The 8,095-nt window shown below is 37.8% G+C and overlaps 1 non-coding gene across 1 annotated transcript; it reads left to right on the forward strand.

Moving 5' to 3' along the window:
• The first annotated feature begins 7,400 nt into the window (after window positions 1–7,400).
• LOC128286218 (small nucleolar RNA R71) lies at window positions 7,401–7,506 on the forward strand. The gene has a single exon (XR_008276762.1). It is a non-coding gene; the product is annotated as a small nucleolar RNA R71 (small nucleolar RNA).
• The last annotated feature ends 589 nt before the right edge of the window (window positions 7,507–8,095 follow it).

Genomic DNA, 8,095 nt, shown 5'->3' on the forward strand with positions numbered 1-8,095 from the left:
GATACCCGGGCTAAGTCCCGAAGGCGATTATGCTAGTGATATGTTTGTGTTTGAGCCTTAGTAACGAAAATGAAACATGGATGTGTAATGATTATTGATGTATGTGTGTGCATGAGCAATTGAATGATATCTGGGCTAAGTCCCGAAGACATTTATGCTAGTAATTATATCCGGGTTAAGACCCGAAGGCAATTGTGCTAGCGACTACATCCGGGCTAAGACCCGAAGGCATTCGTGCAAGTTGTTAAATCCGGGCTAATACCCGAAGGCATTTGTGCAAGTTGTTCTATCCGGGCTAAGACCCGAAGGCATTTGTGCAAGTCGTTCTATCCGGGCTAAGACCCGAAGGCATTTGTGCAAGTCGTTCTATCCGGGCTAAGACCCGAAGGCATTCGTGCATGTGGTTATATCCGGTTGTATTCCGAAGAAGCTTGGGCTGGAGGTGAGCGTTGGTTGCTGTAATAAATTTAATTAGTACGCTCGAAAAGCCCAAAGGATAAGGTATGTTTATATGTGCATTGGAAAAGTCGATATGTTTGAGTAACATTCGCTCAATCGACTAACGAGTTTTCAGCTATTGAATTGGTTGATATCTTGTGAAAGTATATAATGATGAAGTGTGAAGTAAGTATGATTATGTGAATGTGTATTAATGAAATGATTCATTTGGCTATGTGAATGTAATGCTTTAGTTAAAGCTGATTGTATTGCTTGAGACTTACTAAGCATAAAAATGCTTACCCCGTTGCTTTGGCTCTCTGTCTTATAGATTTTGCTCGTTAGCGATCGGATTCGGGATCATTAAAGTTGAAGTCATCTACACTATCAAAGCCTCCATTTTGGTATAATTTTGGTTGAACTTTGAAATGGCATGTATAGGACTACCCTATTGTTGAAGGTCATGTACCTTTCGGTTTGTGTAAACTTGGATAGCCATGCGAAAATGGCTTATATCGTTTTTGGTATGATACTATAATCGTTGTATGTTGATCATTATGGGGTATGGAATTGTTTTGAGAAGATTAGCCATTGGAATGGTTAATCATGATCACACTTTGTGCTATGTATGCAAAGAGGGGCAATTGAATCGTGGAAATCATGAAATAGGTAAAGGTTACCTTAAAAACAGATGCTGGCAGCAGCAGTGGTGTGGTTTTGAAAAAATCACCAAAATTTGTAGGAATGGTATTAAATAGTGAATAAGTTATGTAAATGAACCTTGATGAGTCTACTTTCATATGGAAGAAACGAAATGGTCATAGGAGTTACTTGTTAATAGATATTAAAGTTATCGTGAGACAGGGCCAGAACGGTTTCTGGGTCCCCTGTCGCGACTTTAAAAATTTACTATAAATTATCCAGAAAGAATTAGAAGTCATGCCTTATATGTGCAGATTCAATTTTGAGTCTAGTTTCATTAGAAACAAACGGAACCAGTATTAAAGCCCTGTACAGAGAGATATTCAAGTTGTAACGCGTGAAGTTCAGAGCAGTCGATCCCTGTAACATGGGTGACTTTAACTAATAAACTGTACCAATTGGCCCGACCAAAAATTCTAGAAATAAATCCATGGAAGGATATATGAGTCTAAATTCAGGGAAAATTTACAGAATCAGTTTCCAAGTTTTGAAACTCGAGATATGATTTTTAAGGTGACAGTTATGCAGTTTTCCAGCCTGTCTGGAAATGCCAAATTGGTCGGTGCTTTAAGAGGACTTGGCTCGTTAACCCCTCGCGTCCGACACCGGCGATGGTCTCGGGTTCGGGGCGTTACATAATACCTCAACTGTAGGGAAACAGCCTAAGATTTTAAATTCTTAAAAATCAACTCATCATGCTTGATTCTCTAATGTCTTAAAGTTTAAACAATCAATGCATAATTGCCTATGTTTTAATTCAAGATATATCAATCAAAATCATAAATCAATTAAAATTTATCCTAAATATGATACGAGAGCTTTTCAAGAGAACAAGGCAACCATTTAGGGATTTTTCTGATAATGAAATAAATATCCCCCCCCCCACACTTAAGATGTACATTGCCCTCAATGTACAAAGATAGATATTAGAGTATAAAAATAAGATAGGAAGAGAAGTGAAACTTCCTGTATTAAGAATGGATGATATTTTTTGGATTAGCGAGATCGAGTATTGGAAATTAATCTGGATGTCAAGCATGATTGTGAATGACAAAAAGAGAGTGAGGGGAATAATCTTGATAGTAGTCACTAAGGTAAGCCGTGTTTAAAAGGAAAAAAATGGAGCTTAAAAACTTAATGAAAGAAAAATAAAATAAAATAATTATTCTAATTTCTCAAATGGCACAGCCGGTACACACACCCGTGTGGGCCGTGGCTCGGCCGTGTTTGTTACAAATTAAGGTGTCGTCACACGGCCTTTTAGCACGCCCATGTGTATAGGCCGTGTGGTTATATGATCATATTACACGACTGTGTGTGATGTGATTCTCTTCTCCCACGGTCCTGTAGCTCTGTACACGCCCGTGTTATTTTGATAGTGTTGTCCACAGGTGCTAGACACGGGCGTGTCTTACGCCCGTGTTCATTTGGCAGATTTGGCCACGGCCATATCGCACGGCCGTGGCATTTTATTGCATCCCATGTTTGGGGAAATCTTTTACCCTGTTTTCGCACGGTCATGTTTCCATCAATGTTGGGCACACGGCCTTAAGCACGACCGTGTGGTGTTGGAAACCTGTGCTCCAAATACTCTGTTAGTGACCTAAATTTTTAAAACTTGAAATTTAAATAATTTAAAACCGTTAGTACTCGGGTTGCCTCCCGAGAAGCACTTTTTTATAGTCAAAGCTCGACTGTTACCTTGTTGGTTTATTTAGGGCAGTTTGTGGAGTCGTAGCTCCTCTCCATTGTCTTTAAAATTCTCACCATTATAAAGTTTTAGACGTTGTCCATTTACTCTGAAAGTACTGTATGATGGGTGACTTACCTCTATTGTGCCATATGGGAAAACAGTTTGAATTATGAAATGTCCTAACTATCGTGATTTATGTTTCCCAGGAAACAATTTGAGTCTTGAGTTCTATAGTAAGACAAGATCTCCAACTTCCAATTATTTTCGTTGCTTTAAACTAGTGTCATGGCACCGCTTTGTTGCTTCCTTGTATAGGCGTGAATTTTTGTATGCATTGGCTCACCACTCATCAAGCTCGTTCAGCTGCATCAACCTGTTTTTTTTCTGCAATTTTAGGATCAAGGTTTAGAAATTTAATAGCCCAAAAAGCTTTATGCTCTAGTTCGAATGATAGATGACAACTTTTTCAATAAACAAGTCTGTAAGGTGATGTTCCTATTGGGGGTTTTAAAAGCAGTTTTGTAAGCCCATAAGGCGTCGTCTACTTTCATTGCCCAATCTTTTCTGTTTGATTCTACTATTTTTTCAAGGATCGTTTGATTTCTCGATTTGCTACTTCAACTTGTCCATTAGTTTGAGGATGGTATGGGTGGTTGTTCTATGATGAACTCTGTATTTCTTAAGGGCTTTTTTCAAATTGGGTATTACAAAAATGAGTGCCCCTGTCACTGATAATTGTTCTAGGTATTTTGAATCTCGAGAAGAGTTTCTTAAGGAAACGTACTACCACTCTAGCATCATTAGTAGGTAGAGCTTGGGCTTCCACCCATTTGGACATGTAATCAACTACTACTAAGATGTATTTATTCCCAAATGAACTGGGGAATGGGCGCATGAAATTAATACCCCAAATGTCAAATATTTCACATGAAAGCATATAGTTTTGAGGCATTTCATCACGTCTAGATATGTTACCTGTCCATTGGCATTTGTCACATGAGGTAACGTACCTATTAGCGTCTTTGAATAACGAGGGCCCATAAAAACTTGATTCAAGTATTTTGTGTGCGGTCTTAGTTCCACTATAGTGTCCTCCGGTTGGCCCTAAGTGGCAATGTTCCAATATTTTCAATTTTCTGATCTTGTAATGTATCTTCTAATGACGTGATTTGCACATCTGTGAATGTTAGCAGCTAAAAAATTTGGTACAATGTTAGCAGCTAAAAAATTTGCAATGTCTGCAAACTAAGGTACCTCGGAGTCAGATATAGTGAGAAATTGTTCTTCAGGGAACGAATCATTTATTTCAACTTCATCTAGTTCTCTGGTATTGGATTTCTCAAGCCTGGACAGATGATCAGCCGCGAGATTTTTAGCTCCTTTCTTATCCTGAATTTCCAAGTCGAATTCCTGCAATAAGAGAATCCATCAAATAATTCATGGTTTTGCATCAGTTTTAGTGAAAAGGTAGCGAAGGGCAGAATGGTCAGTGTAAACAACAACTTTTGATAATATTAGATATGATCAAAATTTATCAAATGCAAAAAGCATAGCTAGCAACTCTTTTTCTGCAGTAGTATAATTCTCTTGTGCAGATGTCAAAGTTTTGTTAGCATAATAGATAGGTTGAAAATGCTTGTCTCTCCGCTGTCCCAGTACTGTACCTACTGCAAAGTCACTCGCATCACACATTAATTCAAATGGTAAATTCCAATCAGGTGCAATTATAATTGGAGCATTAATTAATTTATCCTTTAGAGTATTGAATGCTTCTAAGCACTCCTGATTGAAATTAAAAGGTATATCTTTTTCTAGCAATTTAGTCAAAGGCTTAGCTATTTTAGAAAAATCCTTAATAAATCTTCTATAAAGACCAACATGTCCTAAAAAGCTTCTAATAGCCTTAACCAAACTAGGAGGGGTAATTTTTCGATTGTTTCTATTTTAGATTTGTCCACCTTAATCCCTTTACTAGAAATTTTATGCCTTAATACAATACCTTCTTGAACCATGAAGTGACATTTCTCCCAATTAAGCACAAGGTTCATTTCCTCACATCTTATTAAAACTCGTTTTAAATTTTTAAAATTGAGATGGAAAGAGTTACTGAATACTGAGAAATCATCTATAAATACTTCCATGATATCTTCCACGATTTCGTCGAAGATGGCCATCATATAGCACTAAAAAGTGGTAGGAGCATTACATAATCCAAAAGGCATTCTACGATAAGTGAACATACCATATGGGCATGTGAATGTCCTCTTTTCTTGATCTTCAAGAGCTATTGGGATTTGGAAGTAACCAGAGAGTCCGTGTAGAAAGCAGTAATACATGTGTCCGGATAATCTTTCCAACATTTGGTTAATGAATGGCAAGGGGAAGTGATCATTCCTTGTGGCATCATTCAGTTTCCTGTAGTCTATGCAAACTCTCCATCCTAAGACTGTCCTTGTTGGGATCAATTCATTCTTCTCGTTGGTCACAACCATCATGCCTCCTTTCTTAGGGACAACCTACACTGGACTTACCCAAGAACTATCAGAAATAGGATAAATAATTCCAGCATCTAGAAGTTTCATTACCTCGGCTTTTACAACTTCCTTCATGTTGGGGTTCTGTCGTCTTTGAGCTTGCACACACGGTTTGTATTCATCTTCCATCAAAATTTTGTGGGTACAAAAAGAAAGGCTGATTCCTTTAATGTCGGAAATTTTCCAAGCTATGGCCTTCTTATGTTCTTTTAATACTTGGATTAATTCCTCTTTCTCCTTGGGTTGGAAGTTAGTGGCAATGATAACTTGTAATGTAGAATTATTTCCAAGGAATGCGTATTCCAAGTGGTTTGGTAATTGTTTAAGTTCCAGTTTAGGAGGCTCTTCAATAGAGGGTTTTTGCTTAAGTTCATTGTTTATCTTAATCCCCTCATATTCTACTCGTCTTGAAAAATGCTCATTAGGTTCATCATCTGTCTCCTCTTCTTGAGCTAGATACAGTTCCGTCGTGTCCTTTTGTAAAGTTTCCTAAAAAGAATCTTGAGTAGTATGATCAATAGAGTCAATAAAATAACATGAGTCATCTTGTTCCCTAGAAAACTTCATAGCATGATAAATTTTAAAGATAATCTCCTCGTCACCTACTCTAAGTACCAATTTTCGATCACCCACATCGATTACAGCCCTAGCAGTGGCTAAAAATGGATGCCCCAAAATTAAGGGCACTTTCACATCTTCAACCATGTCAAGCACAATAAAGTCAACAGGAGATATGAATTTATCTACTTTCACAATTAGGTCTTCTATAATGCCTCTAGGATATTTAACAGATCTATCGGCTAATTGAATATTCATCCTAGTAGGTTTAGGTTCCCCAAGACCAAGTTGTTTGAACATTTTATATGGTATTAAATTAATGCTAGCGCCTAAATCAGCTAGTGCTTTCTCAACATTCAGACTACCAATTAAGCAAGGGATAGTAAAACTCCATGGATCTTTTAGTTTGGTTGGCAGCTTGTTTTGGAGTATGGCTGAGCACTCCTCGTTGAGTTCTATTGTAGACAAGTCCTCGGATTTCCTTTTATTTGTTAGAAGCTCCTTCAAAAATTTTGCATATGTAGGCATCTACGAGATGGCTTCAACAAAAGGTAAGTTGACATGTAATTGCTTAAAAAGTTTAAGAAACTTACCAAATTGTGCATCAATGTGATCTTTTTTCAATTTTGCTAGGTATGGAATTGAAGGTTTATATTCCTTCGACACTAGTTTGTCACTATTTTCGGGTTTTTCTTCCCCCCTTTCACTTACCACAGTTTCTTGTGTTAGCTTTTTTTCAGTTTTCGCTAACACTTTCCCACTCCTTAGCGTAACTGCTTTCACATGCTCTTTTGATTTGGTGTTACTAGGTAAACTTCCTAGTGGTCTTTCTGAAATTAGTTTGGAAAGCTGGCCTACTAAGTTTTGAGCCCTTGGATTGACACTTGTTGATTTTTAAGTGTTGTCTCGGTGTTCTGGAAATGAGTTTCTGGTACAAAAATAACCTTTGAGAGCATCTCTTCAAGGTTCGGCTTCTTTTGCTGTTGGTAGGGTGGTTGTTGGTAGCTTGGAGGTGGTTGTGGTCTTTGATTTCCTTGACCGCTCCACCTGCATTGTAAGTTTTACTAAATGGATTGTTTTGAGGTCGAGGATTATTACCCATATAGTTTAATTGCTCGTTATCCTTGTTGTGGCCATAAGATTGGTATTCCGAATGGCTTGTTCCACCTCCACTTGCTTCGCACTGCATTACTGGGAACCTATGAAGAACTAAGAAAATCATCAATCTTTTTATTTAAGAGTTCTACCTGATTAGAGAGCATGGTGACTGAATCGACGTTATAAACGCCAGCTATTTTCGTTGCTTTGTTCTCATGACTTGCCACTAATAGTTATTCACTGACATCTCGTCAATAAAATCATAGGCATCTTCAGGTGTTTTATTACTGATGGTTCCGCCAGCAACTACGTCAACCATTTGTCGAGTCGAAGGATTCAGACCATTGTGGAATGTTTGTACTTGGAGCCAAAGCAGTAACCCATAGTGAGGGCACCTTCTCAAAAGGTCCTTGTATCTCTCCCATGCATCGTAGAGTGTTTCTAAATCCATCTGCACAAAAGAAGAGATATCATTATGTAATTTAGCCATTTTTGTCGGTAAAAAATATTTTAGTAAAAATTTTTCGGTCATTTCTTCCCATGTAGTAATTGACCCTCGTGGTAACGATTTCCACCACTGTTTAGCTTTGTTCCTCAATGTAAAAGGGAATAACCGAAGACGAATGGCATCATCAGAAACACCATTAATTTTAAATGTATAGCATAGTTCTATGAAGTTGGCTAAATGAGCGTTGGGATCCTCATCCTGCGAACCATCAAATTGAACAAATTGCTGTATCATTTGAATAGTGTTAGGTTTTAATTCAAAAATATTTGCAGCTACAGCAAGTCTAACTATGCTCGATTCAGTTCCTGTTAAAGAAGGTTTAGCATAATCATACATAGTCCGTGGAGCAGGATTTTGATTAACTGCAATTGTAGGAGGTAGCTGATTGTCTTGGTTTGCAGCTATCTCTACGGTTGGGGGTTGAGTATCGTCTTCCTGCTCGTTCTCTGTGAATCTTAAGCTTCACCTTATTTCTTTTTGATTTCTGCGAACTGTACGATCGATTTCTTCGTCAAAAAGTAATGGTCCTGTCGAGTTTTTTCTAGTCATAAACTATAAAAACTT

This window comes from Gossypium arboreum, chromosome 12 (assembly GCF_025698485.1).
Source record: "Gossypium arboreum isolate Shixiya-1 chromosome 12, ASM2569848v2, whole genome shotgun sequence".
Classification (NCBI taxonomy): Eukaryota; Viridiplantae; Streptophyta; class Magnoliopsida; order Malvales; family Malvaceae; genus Gossypium; species Gossypium arboreum.